The sequence below is a fragment of the Diospyros lotus genome, unplaced genomic scaffold (genome assembly GCF_014633365.1).
Source record: "Diospyros lotus cultivar Yz01 unplaced genomic scaffold, ASM1463336v1 superscaf4, whole genome shotgun sequence".
Taxonomy (NCBI): Eukaryota; Viridiplantae; Streptophyta; class Magnoliopsida; order Ericales; family Ebenaceae; genus Diospyros; species Diospyros lotus.
The window spans coordinates 133,792-157,948 of record NW_026267107.1 but is presented as its reverse complement, the minus strand read 5'-3'; the positions used below and the strand labels follow the sequence as shown (position 1 = coordinate 157,948).

At 36.8% G+C, this 24,157-nt stretch overlaps 1 non-coding gene across 1 annotated transcript; it reads left to right on the top strand.

Moving 5' to 3' along the window:
- The first annotated feature begins 18,654 nt into the window (after positions 1 to 18,654).
- Positions 18,655 to 18,761, top strand: LOC127793441 (small nucleolar RNA R71). Its single transcript, XR_008021426.1, has one exon. It is a non-coding gene; the product is annotated as a small nucleolar RNA R71 (small nucleolar RNA).
- The last annotated feature ends 5,396 nt before the right edge of the window (positions 18,762 to 24,157 follow it).

Sequence of the window (24,157 nt, the reverse complement as noted above, 5' to 3'; positions counted from 1 at the left end):
CGAAGCTCATACGGAAGGAGGTCAAGTTCGAATGGACTGCCGAGTGCGAGGAAAGCTTTTATGAGCTCAAGGATAGACTGACCTGGGCACCTGTTCTGGGACTGCCTAGTGGGCTTGGTGGATATGTTGTATACACTAATGCCTCGAAGGTTGGTTTGGGTTGTGTATTGATGCAACACGGTCAGGTAATAGCGTATGGATCACACCAGTTGAAAAAACACGAAGTGAACTACCCAACGCATGACTTGGAGCTGGCAGCAGTGGTATATGCTCTGAAGCTATGGAAGCACTACCCATATGGAGAGATGTTCGATGTATTCACGGACCACAAAAGTCTAAGGTATGTGTTCTCTCAGAAAGAGTTGAACATGAGGCAGCGACGATGGATGGAGTTCCTGAAGGACTACGACTGCACCATCTTCTATCACCTGGGGCATGCCAATGTGGTGGCTGATGCTTTGAGCAAGACTGTGCCTACTGTTATAGCCGGGTTGATGGCCCAGGAGTGGCTGTTGATTAAGGATTTTAGCCTAATGACGATGAGTGTAGTACCGAAGGGATCTTCTATCCTAGTAGCTGGCCTGGTAGTTTGACTGGATCTGGAGACCAAGATACGAGAGGCTAATGGGAGTGACTGGCGTATACGTCTATGGGTAGACGAGCAAGGCTAGCCCAAGAGTTCAGATTTTGAGATGCGAAATGGCTTTCTCAGGTTTCGGGGTAAAGTGTACGTGCCAAACCTTCGGGAGTTGAGGAAGAAAATTCTGGATGAAGCCCACAGAGCTAAGTACACCGTGCACTTGGGAGCCACGAAGATGTATCGAGATCTTCGAGAAATCTACTGGTGGCCTGGGATGAAGGCCAGCGTGGCTAGGAGTGTGGTACAATGTGATATATGCCAAAGGGTAAAGATTAAGCACCAGAAACCCGTAGGATTGATGAGACCTTTGGAAGTTCCCGAGTGAAAATGGGAACATATCACGATGGATTTCATGACAGGATTTCCGAAGAGTCGAAGGGGCTATGATGCCATTTGGGTGGTGGTGACAGGTTGACAAAGTCAGCGCATTTCCTACCTACTAGGATGGATCAACCGGTACAGGATTTGCAGAGTAATACGTGAAGGAAATCGTACGACTCCATGGTGCGCCGGTAAGTATAGTTTCAGATCGGGACCCGAGGTTTATCTTGAGATTTTAGGATAGTTTGTAGGAATGCATGGGGACCTAGCTAAAATTGAGTATGGCTTATCACCCCCAGACTGATGGGCAATCGGAGAGGACTATTCAAACACTTGAAGATATGTTAAGATCCTATGCCCTTGATTTTGGAAGAAATTGGGAGGAGCATTTGCCATTAGTAGAATTCGCGTACAACAATAGTTACCACGGCACCATCAGGATGGCTTTTTATGAGGCTTTGTATGGAAGAAAGTGTCGATCACCTATTCGTTGGATTGAAGTAGGGGAACGATAGATGTTGGGGCCCGAGCTTGTGCAATAGACTACCAATAAGATTCAAATAATCCAAGAGAGGATGCGAGCTACGCAAAGCCAACAAAAATCTTATGCTGATAAAAAAAGAAGGGATCTAGAGTTCGAGTTAGGGGATCTGGTGTATCTCAAGGTGTCACCCTAGCATTTGGTGATGCGTGGAAGTAGTAAAGGAAAGCTGAAGCCAAGATATATAGGACCATATCCGATTGTGGAAAGAGTTGAACCTTTGGCCTATCGATTGGAGCTTCCGCCTACCTTGTCCGGGATTCATAATGTCTTCCACATCTCCCAACTTCGAAGGCATGTGCCAGATCCAACTCTTGGAGTTCGAGTGGAGACAATTGAGCTAAGGAATGACTTAACCTACCCGGAGTCACGTGGAGCAATTTTAGGTCGCCGGATTCAAGTATTGCGAAATAAAGAGATCCCGTTAGTGAAGGTTCAGTAGGAAAAGCACTCAGATGATGAGGCAACGTGGAAACTTGAGGAAACAATTAGGAAGAAATATCCTCATCTGTTTAAGGAAATGGAAATAGAGTAGGAAATTTTTATATTTTCTTCCAGAAATTGTATTCCAGAATGCAATAATTATTTAACCTTCAATAATTTTGAGGACGAAATTCATTTAAGGGGGGGAGAATGTAATACCCCATATTTTCGTGAATTTGCCACGTATTTTAAGTGTGATTAAAATATCAAAAAATATGCTTGAAATGGCAGCAAGTGACCAAATCAGTTGTAGGGAGTGCCCTAGAGCTTAGATACCTAAGTACAAAGGTATATTTTTGACGAGCGTCTCGAGGCGAGATTTATGACACTGAAAGAAATAAAATAAGAGATGATTTTTCGGTTAAACTAAGTTGTAGCCTAAAAAGACCTAATGATGGTAAAGGCTTCCCGAAAATTGTATATATCAAGTAATTTTGAGTTATTAATTTTGAGATTTTAGGTATCTCGATAAATTGGATGTTTGAGGGTGTAATTGTAATTAGAGAATTGTCCAAATGAAATAAGGATAAAATTATAAGCTCATGTGGTAAAATATTAAAGTTGAGAACTTGAAATAAGGGCCAAAATGTCATTTGGAAGAAGTTTGGGGTTTTAGTTTGGATTTCAAAAGTTAAATTTATTTTAGCTTTGGATTTGAAAAGCCATTCAATTATAGGTTTGAGTCTTTGGAGTCCATGGCTTAGATTGTGACAAGTGACATAATATGATTGATTCAAGTAATCTATAAATAGGCACCATGAGTTGTTCTCAAATCATTCAAGGAGGCTTTTAGATTTGAGGCATTCTAAGTGGAGGAGTTTGCTCTAGAGAGAGAGGAGGAAGTTCTCCAAGAAGACGGGAAGAAAGCGGCGGAGAAGCAGCGAACAACGAGCCTCGTTGGAGTTGCGGGTCTTAGCTGGAATTCATCAAAATTAGTTAGAAAAAAGTGAGGTAAGTCCATTTTTTTTATAATCCTGTAGAGGGGGAAGAGAGGGTCGTGTAGGTTCAAATGGGGGTCGAATCGGAGTTAAAATGAGGAAGTTATGGCCGAAATACTAAAACAGGACAAAGTTGTCCGAAATATGTTGTGTAGTGCGTGAGTTACACACGCTGGAAGTGGCTGCGTGTGAAGGTGCATGGCCAACCTTCTTGGGGCATGTGAGGGCATGTATGATGTCCTTTTTCCATGAAATTTTCCAGTCATGCCCCTGCTTTAATGCCCCTCAACCCTATATAAAAATATTTGAGGTTAGGTTTACCGAAATGCGTGTTTTCTACAGAAACTTAAGCCGTTTGCAGTGAAATCGTACCATCCAAGAGATAAACTAACAAGGTGAGACTCCTATACTCCAAATCCTATTTTTTTATCCTCTTATGAGAGACTTATATTGCATGAGATATGTTGCGTGAAGTTCTTATACGTAGACTCTTGTTATTCTCTTCGTGAAATCATGTTGCATATATGAACTGTATTTTTCTGGGAAATATATGCTGTTGGCTTTTTAACTATTGCATTTATAAAATTTGTGTGGCCATACTGTTGTACGTATTTATTGTTGGCCGAGGGCAAAAGTCAAATATCCCCGGAGAGGCATTATGCGTGCGCTATCGAGAAAGCTCTCGTGGGGAAGACCGTGAGTCTAAGGAACAACGGATGTGGTGCTTGCATGAGTTCTATGAGGTGGGGCTATAATGACATGGTTAGGGACCTCCCGAGAGGCGCTATGTCTGCGCCATTGAGAAAGCTCTCGTTGGCGGAGGCTAACGTGTTCACGAGGCACTTCAGAGTAGTTCTCCTTGTCTTCTCATACATTTTTACCTGATCATGCATCGATATAAACTGTTTTTTGAGTTTCTCACTAGAAGATTCATCTTCTAATTGGACTATGTCCCTGGAATATTCAAATGTTTCAGGTTCGACGAGCGGCCCTAAGGGAAAGGAGGTAGCTGAAGAATAAGCTTAATTTACTGCTTGTAACATGTTTAGCATATTTTTATTTATGTGCGAACCTATGTAATTTTGGATATGTTTAAAATGTTCAGTTATCACTTTCTAGAGATGATGTCCATGTAATACATTTTGTATACGTCTTGAACAATTTTATGATAAATAAAGCATTATGGTTGTGAACCATATCAGGTTCGATCTAGCTTTCGCATTTGAAATTTTAACGCCTATCTTAGCTATTCGATTATTGGGTTTGTTAAGCTGAGGAGGTAAAAATTAGGGTTTTTGGGATATTGTGTGAGTATAATAGCTATTGTGATATGAAAACTTTTTATATTCCCAAAATCCTAAGTTATAATATGCTCAAGAAATTTGGTGTGTTACAGTAGTGATCTCTCAACGAGGTGCACGAGAGAGATTGCGGAGAGCACTTAGGGGTAAGAGCCTTAGTAGCAAAAATCTTAAGGGCAAGCTTCTTTTGACCCACACAACATCAAGACATTGTTGCCAAAGTGTGATTATGTGATAAGTGCCAAAGACACTCCCTACTATCTTTTACTTTCTCGGTGTTCATTCAACAAATCTTTCAACCTATCCCATTTGCTCAATTGGGATTGGACATATATACTTGACCCATTCCTTATCACTTCCAGTTAGCGAAAATTCTTGCTAGTGGCCACCGACTATTTTACTAAATGGATTAAAGCTAAACCAGTAGCCACCATTACCATGAAGAAAATGGAGAATATGGTGTGGAAAGACATAATTGCCACTTCAACATTCCCCCGAATTCTCAACACCGACCACAACATGTAGTTCAATTCTAAAGCATTTTGTGCCTTTTGCCAAAGATGGAGAATTTGCCTCTGTATGGCCTCCATTGCATATCCTTAGGTGAATGGTCAAGTTGAAGCCAAAAACAAGACAATTCTCCACGACCATAAGACTTGGCATGAAAAGGCTAAAATAGCTTGGGTGGATGAGCTCCCTACCGTCCTATGGGGCTACAAAACTACCAATTGAGTGTCAACTAGGGAAATACCTGTCAACCTCATTTGTGGGACTGAAGCTTTATTCTAGTTGAGGTGGATATTCAATCCCTGCGTGTGATGACCTTTGATGAAAAATCCAAATTGGAGAAACTATGAAACAATATTTAGACTTGATTGGCTGACTGAGGATTTGAGCTTCCATTGGACTAGTAACCTATCACAAAAGGGTTGCCACTTACTCATTGCAATAAGGGGATCTCGTCCTTAGAAGGTTTTCCATTACCAATGCACTTTGAGAATAGGGTTAACTAATTAAGAGCAAATTAGGAGGGCCCATATCGTATTCAAAAAATGTTAGGACCCAACACCTTCATTCTTCATATGTTGCAAGGGGAGACACTTGGTGGCTGCACTCTCACCCTATAATAAAAACACAATAAAAAAAACACAATAAAACTTTTATATATTTTTCTTTATTTTGGTGAGAGGTTTATACTCATTAGTGTACGAGTGCAGTTGTAGTTCAAATTTAAATTTGTATTTTCTGGATGAGTCCAGGTCGTCCACTGAGAGATTTAATTATGAAAAAAGAAAAAGAATGTCACACACACACACACACACATTTGGACAATTGACAACAAGATTTTTTTATGGATTTTTAGATAACAGATATTAGGAAATAAAGCAAGGCAGAAGTTGAAATAAATGCTGAATGTAAGAATATGAAATTGGATAGCACTTGAGTTAAGACAATTTCAGCACCAACCCGTTGATCCCCAATTTTTCGCAGAAAAGATTAGCAACATTAATTTAATTTCAGATATAAGGGTTTGTTATTAAATGCAATTAGAGATGATGATAGTTCTAGTTTAATCAATCCCATACATGATATGGGGGATTCTAATTTAAGCAACTACCATAAATCCAATTGCAATTAATATACAAAACAACTAAATTAATCATTCGGATTTGGGTATGATAGCATTTCCAGTTCTAGTAACTCCCATACGTGGCATGAAAGCTTTGAGTTAGGCTTACGGTCCAATCCAAACCTAGTGATTTCTTAATAATTAATACACACTCATATTGAAATTTAAATTAATGTCGCTCATTTAAAGCGCAACTTTCATTGGGAATCATTGGCGTTGGACACTGTCCTTACCTTAACCCAAGATTAGATTTAGCTACTCATCTCCATTTGAAAGTTAATTGATAGGAATTTAAATGGCATAATTTAAATAACAAAATTTAAATTACAGGAATTAAAATAGTAGAAATTAACTGGCCATTTAGGCGGTGGATAATAAAAATATGTAAATTAAAATTGTAGAAATTTAAAGGTAGAAATTAACCGACCATTTAGGCAGTGGATAATAAAGTAACAATAAATGATATGAGAATTCAAGAGAAGAAAGAAAGAAAGTAAGATTACAAGAGAAGATAATAGAGAAAAGAAGAGAGAACAAGAGCAATTCTCAAAGAGAAAATCTAAAAAAACAATTAATCTTTGATTCAAGAATAATAATCACTCTTACAAGTGCAACAAAGTGAGCTATTTATAGCCTACAAGATGTAATACAAACCATACAATTTTAATTATTCAACTAGACATAATTATATCTAATGGGCACTTACACACCTAAAGTTAAATGGATTTTAGCTAAAATACACACCTAAAGTTAAATGGATTTTAGCTAAAAGACACACCTAAAAAAAGCACTCATAAAATAAATATTTAAAAATAAAAAATAAAAAAATAGATTTTTACAAGTTGGGTTTTGGGTCTTCTTTATGTTGGATTTGTGCCTTCATTAGAATTAAAATGCTTGGGCCTTCTTTGGTTGGACTCCATTAAATAGTTAACCCAATTGCACTAGATTTTGAGTAGTAATGTTGGCCATCCGATTGACTCTTTAACATTTTTAATTACTCGGCAAATGTCAATTTCTTCATATCATCTTGACAATAGTACATAATGTGCATAATTATTCAAATTAAACATTAATATAAGATAAAAAATAGGGATATAATTCATTAAGATTTAGAAAAATTAACTCCTCATCATATCCCCCAACTTAATATTGCTAGTCCCTTAGTAATCAGACTATAGACCTGATAAGATTTATTTATAATAACTGTATGAATATTACAATTTCAAATTCGAAACTGAAATGCGTAAAATCGAATAAGTAATTTAGCATTCTGAATCAGATTTTTAGTTAAAGGTCATACAATTTCAGGAATGGCAATTAGGATAACCCACACACAGACTTACTCTATCGAAGTTTTGACTTTAAACCTTACTGTGGATTTTCCCTCAAATAAAAAGGATTCCTCAAGTGTACACACAAGGGGGTGCACCGTTATAAGAGTAAATGTAGAGCAAGTTCAAAACTCGGTGTCATCCCAAATACAAGGAACGTATATTCAAGAAAGAATAGGGAAATTGACATAGCTTCATGACTGGAATAATGCCCTAAATGAATAGCTTTTTAATTTAAACATGATTCCCTACTCCAAACTCGAATTCTGAGATCACGTGATTCATAGCATCAAGAAGGACCAGACTGGGTTGTAATGGGACTATGAGGTTAATACGGGTTATCAAAGAAAAGATAGAGTGTGCAAAGGGTGTGTCAGGAATTTTTTTTTTCTTTAGCATTTATTTTGAAACAATTGCGCTAAATAGCTAAGAGAATTTCCCTTTTTTTTTTCACTTTTTTTTTCTTCTTTTTTTTTTCTCTTTTTTTTCTTTTTTTTAAATATGAAAATAGCTAGATAGACTAATTCCCCAAAACACACCAGGTTGAACAAAATTCATATGGTTATTGGTTAAATGAGGGTAACGAAAGAAATTATACTACAAATGGCTCAAATGGGCTAGAAAGGGAGGTTAATGTAAAGAAAGAAAAAGGTTAATAGGCCCAAAATGAAAGAAATTGATCCCTCTATCATGCTTTTACAAAACGATGTTACTTAGTCATCTAATTCGGAGTTTGAAACCAGTCAAAAATTCATCCGCTATCATACTAGACATTCAAAGCGAATTGATGTTTTGAAGCTATTGAAAAGATGAGATAAACAATAAAGCATATTTAGAGTAAGTGTTATTTCACACAGAATTAACAGTTATTAGGCTCAAACACTCACTTGGGTAATAGTCTCCACTTCCGTTGAGGGATTATACAGTGTACTAATCATCTAATTACTATTACCTTTGACTTTATGATCGATAACCAATTCTTAAATTTTGAATACCCGATGAATGCAAATTACTTGTTCTAATGCATATACGTTTTCAAATAAGAAATCAATGCATTCATGTTTTGTATTGCAAACTTAACCGACTATTAGTGCATAACTCCAAAGCTTTAGGAATAGCGTTATTTAAAACACACAATTTTTTTTTTAATAAGAGCAGATAAATTAGATAATCAATTCCCACAAGACTACAAGCAGGCAATAGCAAACTCATAGTTAAAACATAAACCAGATAATTCATAACTAAACCTTACACCCCCAACCTGAATTGCAGTAATAAAATAGGATTTTTAGGAATACCTGTAACTCCACAAGTTCATAGATTTACTGTGAACTGCTAAAACTCAAACAAACAAATGAGCATACCATATATATATATATATATATTTATATTTTCACACCAAAATAAAAAATTCATGCAAGTCATAAGATAAACAAAATGCATCTCAAGAGTACAAAAAGTACTCCTTACTTAGCCATCTTATCATAGACTTGCCTAACAACATTTCACAGTTTTTTTTTAATTAATTATTATTATTATTATTTTTTAGGAACACAATTAAGAAAAAATCCTGCAAGTTGTACAATAATTAGATGTGTCTCAAGAGTACAAAAAGTACTCCTTACTCAGCTATCTTAACAAAGAACACTCCTTATAGTGATAGATCTAAATTAATCGACCCCTTTGGCGCTTTTTACTGATTGCCTTAGACCAGTCTATCCGAGGCTCATGAAGATCGTACTGTGGAACATAAGCGTGTAATTTCTCTAGCAACTCATCAATGGTGGATGCGAAAATGAGAATCTTTCTTGCTGAAAGAGAAATGAACTTTTGGTCTATAGCCTTATCAAGAAAAGAGAGCAACCCATCGAAAAGATGGTTAACATTTAAAAGTCGAATGGGTTTGGTATGGAGATTACTCTTGACCCAAGAGATTATACAAAAGATTTCTTCAAGTGTTCCAAAACCTCCTGGTAAAGCAATGAAGGCGTCTGACTGATAAATCTTACAAGCCATGTGCTTAGACATCGAAGTCGTTTCTATAAGTTGACCGCGTGTAATCCTGGAAATATGTGGTTCAGCCAAAGGGATTGGCATTACACCTATCACATATGATTTTCCAAGATGTGCAGCTTGTGAAACATTACCATTCAATTTACGACTTCCTCCTCTATATACCAAATTAATTTTTCGTTCTCCTAATTTTTGGCCAAGTTCGCTTGCTGCAAGTGTGTAACAAATATCGCTCCCAAGTTGAGAGACACAAAGTACACATATGGTATTGATTCAACAAACTAACTGGTCTTCCATTTACGTTTGTTCCTTATGTATGCCCTGGAAAGAAGTTTGGTGATCAAAAGTAGCTATATAGGAATTCAACAAGAAATAAACACAAATAAAAATCATGCATATGTACAAGTAGTTGTAATTGTGGCTCACATCTTCCTCTGGTTTTATGTCCAGAAATGGCTTAAACATTTTCTGTGAAGTGGGGATAGGCTTCCTATCCAATTTTCTTATAAATTGACAAACATGGTCGGTTTTAGTCAGATTTTCAAGACTATAGCGTTGGTGGTCACTTATGAATTGGGTTCATGTAACACCCGGTGTTACAGGTGTTAAAAGAATGAGAAAGAAAGTGAGAAATTCCAAAAATGCCCTTGAGAAGGTGTTGGATCCTTGAGATTGAGGGTGTCCTATGAGAGGGGTATTTTGGTAATTTAGATAGAGAAATCCAATAAAAGGGTATTTTGATAAATTAAAAATAATTCCTATGTGGAATTAGGTGTGTAAGTGAATAAAAATCCCAATTTGGTATTTATGAGGAGACATGTGGGATTAATAAATTCACAAATAGTATTTGAGAATTTTGGAGTGATTCCATGAAGGAAATTAATTTTGGAAATAGGGAAAATGGTGGATATTAAATTATTTGAGGAGAATAATTAAATTTTCCCTAAGTTAGTGAATTAATGTGGTAATGCCACATGGAGGACCAAGATAAAGAATTGGAAGCCAAGTTTGTGTCTTAGAGTGACACTTGGTATAATCTTGGAAATTTGAGAGAAATTATATATGTGGATTTATGAGTTGGAGAAGGAATTAATTAAATGCAAAATAAATGTTAAATGGTCTTTCAAGCATTTAATAAGAGGCATGATTATATGGATTAAAGAAAATCCAAAAGAAAATGGTAAATGGTCACCATTAATGCCTTGAAAAATATGAGATTTAAATAAATCTAATGAAAAATGGGAAAATGGTCACCCATTAATGCTTGGAAAATTGTGGGATTTATTTAAATGAGAAAGAAAGTATTATGTCTTTCAAGTGGTCTCTCATGTGATGGTGGAAATTAGTCCCATTAATTTAAATGGGAAATAAATATAAATTCAATGGATGAGATGTATTCTTGAATTAGAGAATAAATCCTATGGTGGGGATTTAACGAGAAGAAATGGCATAGATTGCCAACCTATTAAAGGTGTGCTTTCTTTTCATGGTGGAGATGAAGTCTTGTAAAGACAAAGTAAATCCAATGGGTGAGATTTAAAGGAAGGAAATGGCATGGATTGTGTTTCTTCCAAGAGAGATGTATTTAATCCAAAGAGATGGATGGTTGGGATTTTCTCTCAAAAAGCAATTGGAAATCAAAGGCTAAGATGAAGTCTTGAAATGGAGATTTCAAGACTAGAGTAGTATTTAAAGGGAAAGTAAGCCCTTATCTCAAGTTTTGCCATTTCAAAGAAGGAAAGAAAGTGAAAGAGAAGTCTTCCATGGAGGGAAAAGTGAAGAAGAAGCGGAAGAAATCAAGGTAAGTTCATTCTTTCTTCTCTTTATTTAAGGGTGCTTGAGTGTAAAGTGAGCTCTTGTTTGAATGCCATCTTAGATGGGAGAAAAGAAGATGGAAGCTCTCTTGAAATGAAGATTTAAAGGTTCAAGAATGAGGTAAGGGATGGCCCCAAGTGGTGGAGGCCTTGCATTGCATTGTAAGTAGGTTGCATAAATCTTTATGTATCTTTTTGCATGCTTTACTTGTACATGAGACCTATGGCCATGGGGGTGGGAAAGAATTGGTAGGTTGATGCCTCAAACCATGTTGGGTTGTGAGGATGGAATGACCTAACCATACTTGCATGCATTTGTTATTACATAGACTTGTTATGCTTTTATTTACCTTGCATATGCACCCTTACTGAGCTTTGTTTTTCATGAGGTTTTATCCTCCCCTTGTAGGTTGTTCTTATGTTAAAGAAGAAAAGGGAAAGTGCAAGCTTGTGGTTGGAAGCTCTTGGTGTATTTTTCTTTTGTTTGATGTAATTTATGGCTTGAGAAGCCTAGACTTGAGGTACTTAATTTGTGGCCTTATGGCTTAGGAAAGCATATTTGTTGTTGTTGATCATGTGTGGTATTCATATATGAATGATGTTATGTGAGCAACAATAGATTGTGTAAAGCTCATGTGTGAAATGGAAGGAGATTATAGTGTATGTTGTGTAATATTCAAAGAGCATGGTTTAAGCCTTAATCTTGGAGGAAAGAGGCTAAAATGGAAGGAAAGTAAATTTTATTTATTTACTTTAAATTCTGGAAAAATTGGGTTAGGAAGCCCAAGAAGAAAAGAAAAAAAAAAAAAAAAGGGGGTTTTTTTTTTGATCAGCAGCAGCAGGCAGCAACCTGCGTGCGGGCAGGGCCGCATGGGCGGCCGTGCGCGCAGGCAGGCGCGCAGCCGCGCACGCGGGGGCGAGCGGCATCGGCTGCGCGCGGGAGGCCGCACCCGCAGCCGCGGCCGTGCCCGGCATGCACGGCCAGCCCGCGCGGCCAGCGCCCAGCGGGGCCCTGAGCGGGCCCTAGGTGCGCCAGTGGGCTCCGCCGTCCAATTTTTTTTAAAAAAATTCATACTTTTTGGGGATTTTGGGCCATTTCTTAATTGATTTTGGGCCCCGGAGGAATTTTCAAAATAAAGGGATTTTTCAGGCATTTTTGGAGAAAATGCCAAAAATTTTGAAAAATTGAAAAATTGAGTTTTTCCTCCAAAATTAGTAATCAATCAATGGATTGATTTAAATGGTGATTTATGGATCCCGATAAAATTCTTGGATGGAAAAGAATTAAATAAAAATGAGAAAATGGTGATTGGGCGTCTGAAGAAGATTTTCTTTATAGCCTATGCGGTGTGGTTAAAGCCCAATTCTGCTAGTGAATCCTGGGGTTCAGGGAAGGGAAGGACGAGCCTAGTTTCCACCTAGGGCGTTTCGTCTTGAAACATGGTCCACCCTTCACCTAAGGCCGAGCAGGTGGACAATTCGGGTGATTGTTCACGAGTAACACCCGTAAGTGGGAGCGAGGCGTTACAGTTCATAAAGCAAGAGGTTCTCTTTGCACTATTCCACATAGATGGGTCTCAAGAGTCAATCGGATATCATCCAAAGACTCCTTACTCAGTCTATCCTTTATGAAACTAATTTTATCTTCTCGATTTATGAACGTAAACCCCACAGATTTGCATCGTGTGTTATAGGTCCATCGAGCACATTTGTGACAACCATTCACTCTTTTTGCTCTTCGTTTCTTCACAAAACTACTCTTCCCTAAGCCTAGAAAGTGCTTAAAACTAGGTGAAGTTTCTCGAGCTAATCGAACTTTTGCTTCGATCAGCCAACGAATATCTTCAGGGATAACGCATCAACAACCTAAGTCTTTCACACCTAGCAGCATAAATTTTTTTCAAATCATTATGTGGTAGAGAGATGGATAATACTTGAGAATTTTTGAGAGCTGAAGATCTATTTTTTTTTTTTTTAAAGACAACTATAATAAGAAGAAAGTAAAAAACTATGAACCTTACAAAAGAGATGAGAATACCTAATCGAAGAATAACACAAAGGAGAGAAGACTGAGCTCAAGAAGTGTGGCTTGCCTCATACAGATATGGAGTCTCTTATAGAGCAATGGGCATCACTATTCTACACTCGGCTCGAGGCATGCCATAATTGCACCGTCAGACTTGGCGTTGTCTAGTATCTAATTTTTCAACATTTAGCAGTGTTCCTCTTTCTTTATAGGGCAGTGTGATTGCATTGCTCAAGAAAAGTGGCTATCACCAGCGTTAATTCTGTCTCCCTAAAAAAAAAAATATTATTTTTTTTAATTATTATTATTATTATTATTATTTGTTAAATTTTTAGGGGCCCAATAAAGTCATATATACCACACAAGACAATATTATCAAGTCAAACAAAATTATTTGCACAATGGATCAATTTCAAACACCAATAAATCAATTCTTTAGTACACTTTACCCCCCAACTTGAATTGTGCATTGTTCTCAATCGGCAATAAAAGGATAGAAGATAGGCATACTTGGTGGTCTTCAATGCATAAACTCGTATGCAAAAATTTTATTTAGACTGCACATAGAGAAACACTATTTAAGTTAAAGTTAATTAAGTAATGTAGAAAATGAACAATTTATATATATATATATATTTTTTTTTTAATGTCCCAGATCTAGAGACATCCATTTAACCTAAATGGAAATGTGGTCTATTAATATTAGATTCCCAGACGACATGAAACTTCTCTTACTCATCAGATGAAGGTGGATCATCTAAATCCACAACTCCTTCATTTTCCTCAACACTACCCTGGTATGGTTTCAACCTATGACCATTGACTGTAAGACGTTGTCCTGACTCCAGATTTTCTATCTCAAAGGCCTCATATTCTGATATGGACTTGATTACAAAGGGGCCGACCCATCGAGACTTCAATTTTCCTAGGAATAGATGCGATCGAGAATCGTACAAGAATACTTGTTGCCCTAGCTGAAATCTTTTTCGAATGATATGCTGATCATGCAACTCTTTCATGTGAACCTTGGCCAATCGTGCATTTTCAAATGCCTTGTTCTGAATTTCCTCATGCTCATTCAATTGGAGCTTCCTAAAGAGGCCTGCTTCAGTTAGACTCTTGTCTATATTTTGAATTGCCTAATATGCTCTATGCTCAATTTCCACCGGCATATGACAAGATCTACCGTATACTAGCTTATAGGGAGACATTCCTAAAATCGTTTTGTAAGCTGTCATGTACGCCTAAAGAGCGTCTACTAGTCTTAAGGACCAATCCTTATGATTAAAAGCAACAGTCTTTTTTAATATGCGTTTAATCTCCCTATTGGCTAACTCAGCTTGACCATTGGTTTGGGGATGGTATGGTGTTTCAACCTTGTGCAGTACACCGTATTTCTTCATTAGTCCTACCATAACTTTATTACAAAAATGGGAACCCCCATCACTGATGATTGCTCGTGGCATCCCAAATCGACTGAATATGTTTTCTTTTAAAAATTTCACTATAGTCCTATAGTCATTTGTTTTGGCCGGGATCGCTTTAACCCATTTGGACACATAGTCGACAACAAATAAGATGTATTCATGACCAAATGAATTGACAAATGGGCCCATAAAATCCATACCCCAACATTCAAAGACTTCTAACACTTGGATCGGATGTAATGGCATCACGTTTCTCCTCGACAGACTTCCTAACCTTTGACATCGATCACAACTTGAACAGAACTTGTACACATCCTTGAACAATGTTGGCCAATAAAATCCATTCTGAAAAATTTTTGCAACTATTTTCTTGACAGAAAAATGGCCTCCACATGCAAGAGTGTGACATAAATTAACGACACTCTGTTGCTTATGATCGGGTATGCATCTACGGATGACTTGGTCAGGATAATATTTGAACAAGTACGGGTCATCCCAAAAGAATGTCACCACCTTCAGAAAGTTTTTTTGCTTGTCTAACCTAGACCAGTGATCTGGAATCTGTTTAGTGACTAGATAATTTGCTATGTCAGCATACCATGGAAGGATAGGTGATGTAGACTGACTACTTATTTGAAATAATTGTTCATCTAGAAAGGAATCATGGATTGGGCTCTCAAACTGATTTAGCTCTTGACATGGTAGATGGGACAAGTGGTCAGCCACAACATTTTCTACCCTTTTTTTTTTATCTCTTATTTCAATGTGAAATTCTTGCAAAAGTAAGATCCATAGGAGGAGATGGGGTTTTGCATCTTGCTTTGTGTACAAATACTTCAGAGCAGCGTGATCGGTAAAAATGATCACTAGTGACTGCTAAGGCAAAGACAACTGCTAGTAACTCTTTCTCTATAGTGGTGTAATTTTTTTGCGCCTCATTAAGAGTTTTCCTAGCATAGTATATCATATGAGGGTTTTTATCCTTCCTCTGCCCTAACACAGCTCCTACCGTGTAATCACTAGCATCGCACATAAGTTTAAACGGGAGGGACCAATCAGGGGATTGAATGATAGATGTAGAAACAAGTGATTTCTTTAACTTCTCAAAAGCAACTTGATACTCATCGTTCCACTCAAAAGGTATGTCAAAGGCTAGGAGGCGGCATAAAGGTCTGGTTATGGTACTGAATGAAGCAATAAAATGCCTATACAAATCAGCATGGCCAAGAAAAGACCTAACTTCTCTCATGTTCCTTGGGGCAGGTAATTTTTGAATTGACTCAACCTTGGACTGATCGACCTCAATACCCCTAGAAGAAACAATATGTCCCAGGACACTTCCTTGAGTAACCATGAAATGACACTTCTTCCAATTTAGCACTAAATTTATTTTTTTGCACCGGACCAGAATTTTCTCCAAATTTTCTAGACAACTCTTCAAAATTTTCTCCGTACACTGAGAAGTCATCCATAAATACTTCTACCACATTCTCAACCAATTCACTAAAAATACTCATCATGCATCTTTGAAAGGTTGTAGGGGCATTGCACAGACCAAATGACATTTGTCTGTAAGCAAATGTCCCGAATGAACATGTGAATGTGGTTTTCTCTTGATCCTCTAAGGCAATTTTAATCTGATTGTACCCAGAATACCCATCTAAGAAGTAGTAGAAGGCATGTCCTGCTATTCTCTCTAACACCTGATCCAAAATTGGGAGCGAAAAATGATCCTTCCTAGTTATAGAGTTGAGCTTCCTATAATCTATGCACATCCGCCATCAAGTCTGGATGCGTGTAGGAATGAGCTCATTGTTCTCATTTGCTATGACGGTGACTCCTGACTTCTTAGGTACGACATGAGTTGGACTAACCCATTTGGAATCAGATATAGGGTAGATGATGCCAACATCTAAGAGCTTCAACACCTCCCCCCTAACCACTTCCTTCATGTTTGGGTTTAACCTTCTGTACATCTGTCTCACCGGCTTTGCATCTTCTTCCAAGAAAATTCAGTGGGTGCAAATTAAGGGACTAATTCCATGCAAGTCTGCTATAGTCCAACCTAGAACTTTCTTGTGTATCTTTAACAGATTCAGCAATTGTTCCTCCTGTTGAGGATTCAGACTTTATGAGATCACCACCGGCAAAGATTCTCCTTCATCTAGGAATGCATACTTAAGGTTGTTTAGCAATGGTTTCCTTTCAAGTGCGGGTGAGCAGCTTGATGATAACAGAGGTTTACTTGGTGAAGATCTGAGAGGTTCTGGTTTTGGGTTACCGTAGGCTATGGATAAGACAGATTCAGTTTTCTCTAGAGAGCAATCTTACTGTTCTATAAATTCCTCCAACTCAAAATTTTCCTAAGCAAATTCACAGTTAATGTACTTCTCACTCAATGTCTATATCAGATCAGCTTCTTTAGTCTCATTCTCCACGTCAGGTTGTTTGGAAACCCTAAACATGTTTGTTTCCAAAGTCATATTTTCAAATGACAATTTCAAGATTCCATTCCTACAGTTGATGATGGCATTTGATGTGGCAAGGAATGATCGACCTAAGATGACTGGCACAGGAGGTTGAGGCCCCTGATGAGGCTGGGTATCCAAAACAACGAAGTCCACCAGAAAGTAGAATTTATCGATTTGTACTAGAACATCCTCCACAATTCCTCGTGGAACTTTGATTGATCGATCAACTAGCTGAAGGGTAACTCTAGTGGGTTTGAGCTTACCTAATCCCAACTGTTGATACACACTGTATGACAACAAATTGACACTAGCTCCTAAATTCAAGAGTGCTCGATCAACCTTTTGACTTCCTATGATGCATGTAATGGTTGGACAACATGGGTCTTTGTATTTGGGAGGAGTTTTCAATTAGAGAATCACGCTGACTTGTTCAGTTAGGAATGTCTTTTCATGCACATTTATTTTTCTTTTGACAGTGCATAGATCTTTCAAAAATTTTGTATATGAAGGTGTTTGTTTGATTGCATCCAATAGCGGGATGTTGATTCTCATTTGCTTGAACACTTCATATGTGTCCGCATTTTGTTGTTCCTTCTTTGCACTGATCAATCTTTGAGGAAAAGGAGGTTTGGGCTTGAATTGAGTTCCCTTTATAACTTTTTTGCCTTTGTCCTCCTTTTTGCTTGGTACTTGTTCTTCCTCCAAGATTGTTTTGATAACCGAATCACTGTGATCGAATATCTCTTCTTCTTACACAGTAGGATATGACATCCTAGGGTCTTTAGGTTTCTCAACTATTTTTACACTTCTTAGGACAGTTACTGCTTGCACTTTCTCATGACTTTTATTTTCACTGGATGAGGCTTCTACCTGATAGGTTTGACCTACGGGATTTAGATTGGGTTGGAAAGGAAATCGTCCAAGTTCTCTTACACTCAATGTTTGGGTCAGCTTGGTCAATTGGCTTCTAATGTCTTCCATGGCTCTATTGGTTTGTTCTTGAAATTTGGCCACTTGTGCATTTGTTCCCATGTGGCCTTGCATGAATTGATTGAGGGTGTCTTCTAAGGATCTCCTATGAGGAGGTTGGTATGTGTTGGTTGTAGACCCCTGATTAGCCTGAAATTGTAGAGGTTGTGAAGGGAATGGCAGCTGGGCTGCAGAATCATTTCTCCATGAGAAGTTAGGATGATGGCGAAGGTTGGGATGATACGAATTGAAGTTCGTATGGTGACCCCTAGAATGAAAATTCCCCCCTTGATTCTGGTTTGAATATTGCCTTCCTTTATTGTTGTGTGAGTGCGTTTCCAGTTTGACCATACAATACCTCCTTAAAAGCTGGTAATGTAGGACAATCCTCTGTCTTGTGGTTTGAAGTCTCACACACAGCACACCTAACCTTAATTTCATTAACAGTATAGGCTTTCTTTATCTCTAAAGTTTCAATCTTCCGGGTTAATGCAGCTAACCTGGCATTCAAATCATCACTCTCATTCGGCTGATGTTTACCCTTGGGCTGTGGATAGTCTCTTGAATCATTGGCTGATAGTGGCTGAACTTCCCAATTTCTAGTATTTTCTGCTAAAGTCTCAAAGAAATGAAATGCCTTATCAGGCGATTTGTCGAAGAATTCCCCATTACACATGGTTGACACTATCATCTTAAGATTGGGAGACAAAGTATCATGGAAGAAACTAACCAATCTCCACTGCTCGAAAGCCTGATGTGGACAAGCATTGAGACGGTCCTTGAATCATTCCCATGCTTGAACAAAATTTTTATTAGGTTTGTAGGAAAAATTCATCATTTACCTTTGGAGATTTGTGGTTCTATTTGTTGGAAAGTAGTTTTTCAAGAATGTGGTTTGCACTTCTCTCCACATTCCAATAGATCGAGGCGCAACTGTGTTTAACCACATCTTCGCCTTATCTTTTAATGAGAATGGAAAGAGTTTTAATCTAACCACATCCTCATTGACAGTTTGTTTCATACATGTTCCACAAACTTCCTCAAACTCTTTCATGTGAGTGTAAGGATTTTCAGAGTCCATCCCATGAAAAGTGGGCAACAGTTGGATAGTGCCAGGTTTAAGATTGAATCTATGATGATTAACTAGAAGCACTATGCAAGATGGTGTAGTTTGCCTAGGAGGGTGGAGATATTCCCTGAGAGGCCTACATGTATCAGGTTTAAAAGAATCTTCATCACCATGATCACTCCTAAGTACATGTGGCATGTTCTCGTTGTGTTGAGACATGAGTGATTATGTCAGCGATAGTTCAGTGGTAGATAAAGAGTCAATAGGATTATATAGCGGATTTTGATATTCTATAATTCTACTTGACCTAAGTATCATACACCATGCATAAACAAAAATATAGTAAAAAGAAACAGAGTTATCGAATTTATCAAGAGATGTTTATTCTTATTTTTTTTTTTGTTTTTACCTCAATCTCCCCGGCAACGACGCTCAAATTTGGCTATACTCTCACCCTGCAATTAAAACACAATAAAAAAAAAATACAATAAAACTTTTATATATTTTTCTTTATTTTGGTGAGAGGTTTATACTTATCAGTGTACGAGTGCAGTTGTAGTCCAAATTTAAATTTATATTTTCTAGATAAGTCTAGGTCGTCCACTAAGAGATTTATTTATGGCAAAGAAAAAGAATATCACACACACGCACACACATTTGGACGAATTGGTAACATGATTTTTTTATGAATTTTTAGATAACAAATACTAGGAAATAAAGCAAGGCAGAAGTTAAAATAAACGTTGAATATAAGAATATGAAATTAGATAGCACTTGAGTTAAGACAATTTCAGTACCAACCCATTGATCCCCAATTTTTAGCAGAAAAAATAAGCAACATTAATTTAATTTCAGATATGAGGGTTCGTTATTAAATGTAATTAAAGATGATGATAGTTCTAGTTTAAGCAATCCCCATACATGATATGCGAGATTCTAATTTAAACAACTACCATAAATTCAATTGCAATTAATACACAAAACAACTAAATTAATCATCCGAATTTGGGTATGATAGCGTTTTCAATTCTAGTAATTCCCATGCGTGGCATGAAAGCTCTAAGTTAAGCTTACGCTCCAATCCAAACCTAATGATTTCTCAATAATTAATACACACTCATACTGAAATTTAAATTAATGTCACTCACTTAAAGCGCAGCTTTCTTTAGGAATCATTGGTGTTGGACACTGTTCTTGCCTTAACTCAAGATTAAATTTAGCTACTCATCTCCCTTTGAAAATTAATTGACAGGAATTTAAATAACAGAATTGAAATGACAGGAATTAAAATAGCAGAAATTAACCGGTCATTTAGGCGATCAATAATAAAAAGATGTGAATTAAAATTACAGAAATTTAAAAACATAAATTAACCGGCCATTTAGGGGGTGGATAATAAAGTAACAATAAATGACATGAGAATTCAAGAGAAGACAATAGAGAAAAGAAGAGAGAACAAGAGCAATTCTCAAAAAGAAAATCTAAAAAAACAACTAAGGTTTGATTCAAGAATAATAATCACACTTACAAGTGTAACCAAGCGAGCTATTTATACCCCACAAGATGCAATACAAACCACACAATTTTAATTATTCAACTAGACATAATTATATCTAATGGGCACTTACACACCTAAAGTTAAATGAATTTTAACTAAAATACGTACCTAAAGTTAAATGGATTTTAGCTAAAAGACACACCTAAAAAAAGCACTCATAAAATAAATATTTAAAAATAAAAATAAAAAAATAGATTTTTACAAGTTGGGTTTTGGGTCTTCTTTATGTTGGATTTGGGCCTTCCTTGGAATTAAAAGGCTTGGGCCTTCTTTGGTTGGAGTCCATTGAATAGTTAACCCAATTGCACTAGATTTTGAGTAGTAACGTTGGCCATCCGATTGACTCTTTAACATCTTCAATTACTTAGCAAATGTCAATTTCTTCATATCATCCTAACAATAGTACACAATGTGCATGATTATTCAAATTAAACATTAATATAAGATAAAAAATAGGGATATAATTTATTAAGATTTAGAAAAATTAACTCCTCATCACTTGGTAAGACATGGAACAAGCTGCACTTGAAGTGTTACTTTTTATCTTATTTTCTAATGTAATTCCATGTAATTTACATTTCCAAACATTATACTTCCCCAAGTGTAATAGTGAAACACACAGCTCCCCGTATTCTAGTCACTACATAAAAAAAATATTTTAGCGACGAAATTTAATTATGTCGCTAATAGAGACGAATTTTGAGATATAAATTCATAATAACCAAAAAATGATTTAGTGACTGCTTTAAATACGAAAATATTCTGTCTCTAATTCCGAGATGGAATTATTTCGTCTTGGAGTTCAGAGACGGAACATTTCTGTCGTTAATGTTTTTTTTTAACATTTAGAGACGGAATCAATGATGAAACTGATTTTATCTCTATAACACCCCCTTCTCTTAGAACTGCCCGAGAAGAGGTGCTACGGGGAAACAAAATAAAACTAACTGATAAACTAAAATTTGATACCATAAATGAATATCTCAATCAACTAAAATAAACTTTGAGTCAACATAAACTGAAAACTAAAAAAAACTTTGTCTAAGGGACAATCCCTCAACTGAAATATAAAATAACCCTAACTGACATGAAACTATAAACTGACAATCTCCCAGACATCTTTTGTCTTGAATGGATCCACGTACACACACTACTGACCACTACTGTTATTCCCCCACTAGGACTTGGAATGGTGAAGAGTATAAGGTGAGCTATAAAGCTCAGCAAGTAATAAGTTGGAAAGAATAACTGAAGCTGAATAAAAAAATATCGATACTGATAAAATACTTACTGAACTTGTACTGAGTATAATCACTATCGGATTCCATTCACAAAATGTAATGCACATAAACTATAAACTAAATGCAGGTATGCAACTTTGGCTCACAAACCCACATAACTATAATACATACCTGAGTGATCTGAATCCTGCAAACATAAAAACTGTAAGCACATACTGCGGGCAATATGCCCCTAGCCCCCTGGTCGACATCAGGCGAGCAACTCATAACTGAGATATAATTGAAACTGATACTAGTGGGATCTCCGTGGACAAGCTGTCTAGCGTGCATAATGCAATGCTCATATAAATGCTAGCACACGGTATGTAGTGCTCCATGTAAGGTCATGCTCCATGCTCATACAAATATGTATGCACATAATCTCACAAAATGTAACACCCTGGACTTTGAAGAATAATTAATTAGTGAGTTTATGATGATTTGTATGATTATCAGTTAATTATGAGGTTGAGATGAATTAATTGAGATTTATTTAGAAGTTGTGGTTTTGAGGAAATGAACAATTAGGATAATTAATTATTTTAATTGGAAACATTTATGGAGATAATGAAAGAATAAAAATAAATCGATGTGATGAATTTTTGGAAATTTTTGGGTGTAGGTGAAATAAGGAAATAAGGTGTGGGGTGTGCATGTGAATTCTGGAAGTTTGGGGGGGGGGGGTTAGTGTGATTTCCAGAAATGGCATTGGATTGCTTTAAATTTAATGGGGGAAATTTAATAAATGATGGAGCAGTCATGTAGCGGCCCTTTCCCGGATAATCCCGCTAGCATATGAAATCTGAAAGGAGGTCGTCACAAAATGGATACATAAATAATAACTCGGATTTATCACCAATTTTTTTTTTTTTACTTGGTCACTAATCATCAGGAGCCAAAATAAAACATCTCCACATTTGCTCACTATAAATAGGAGCTCAAAATAAATATTACACACCCTTTACATTATCATCTTGGGCTTACTGCCCATACATTTTTCAAATAAAAAGGGCACTAAGGTTCTAACAACAAATTGAACCCTCTAAATCCTGCCCTCAACATTACACTCATAGATCTTGAGGCTGGGACATCCCTGTACACAACTAAACCCGGGCTCTAGCCTCATTGGACTCGCCCTCAGTAATAGCTTATCCCTTACCTGGAATGACAGGAATAAGCAAGGTGAGCCACAAGGCTTAGCAAGTATATATTACAACAAATAAAGACAATAAAGTCAAGGCATGGATAAACCAAAATGGAATAGACCCGACTTCCAAAGTACGTGTGGCATTTCCCATTAGATCCCATCATTATTATCATTCCCATGCCGTTGCCATTATGCATTTCATGCATCATTTCATTTCTCAATCATTATGATAACTTCCATGCCATTATCATTATGCATTTCATGCATCATTTCATTTCTCAATCATTATGATCATTTCCATGCCATTGTCATTATGCATTTTATGCATCATTTCATTTCCCAATCATTATGATCATTTCCGTGCCATTGTCATTATGCATCATTTCATTTCTCATGAATATATAATTTTCCATGCAGCATATCAGCCCTCAAGGCCTCTCATTCACATGCATGTATACATATACATAGAAAAATCATTTAGCCATTCACTTGGCTTGAGCATCGCCTACTGGGTTTATGGCCACCTTACCCGCGTCAGGCGCTCTTTAGGATATCATTTTCTCACCCCGCGGTACATAGCCGCCGTGTAAAATAATAAGTGCGAAAATAATAATATTATGTAATGCTCATGTAGGTTTCAAGTAAACATATCAAACATGCTACACTATTAGCAATGTTCTCCTCATAATCATCATGCACACTTAGTCATTTCAAGATTATATCCTCACATGAGCCAATGATATTTTCATCATATGATTTGGCATCATTCATTGAGATTCATTTCCATCCCATAAATAATAATACCATGCAATGCTCATGAAGGTTTTCAAGTAAACATATCGACATGCTTCATTATTAAAAATGTTCTCATCATGATCATCGTACGCCCTTAGACGTTTCAAGATTATATCCTAGCATGAGCTAATGGTAATTTTACCACGTGATTTAGCATTCTTCATTGGGATTCATTTTCCTACTACTTCTCAAGGTCAAACAAGTTGATTACATGAATTCACCATTAAGAACTCATGATTTTCATTTTTAATTCCCACCATTAATTAACTTCCCCATTTTTGGGACACTTACATATCCACGAGATGATTTTTGAAGCCAACTAAAACATCACAAGAGCTTTGGGGAAGAATTACAAACATTAGAAAAGAATCAGACCAAAAAGAAAGAATTAATGCATTAT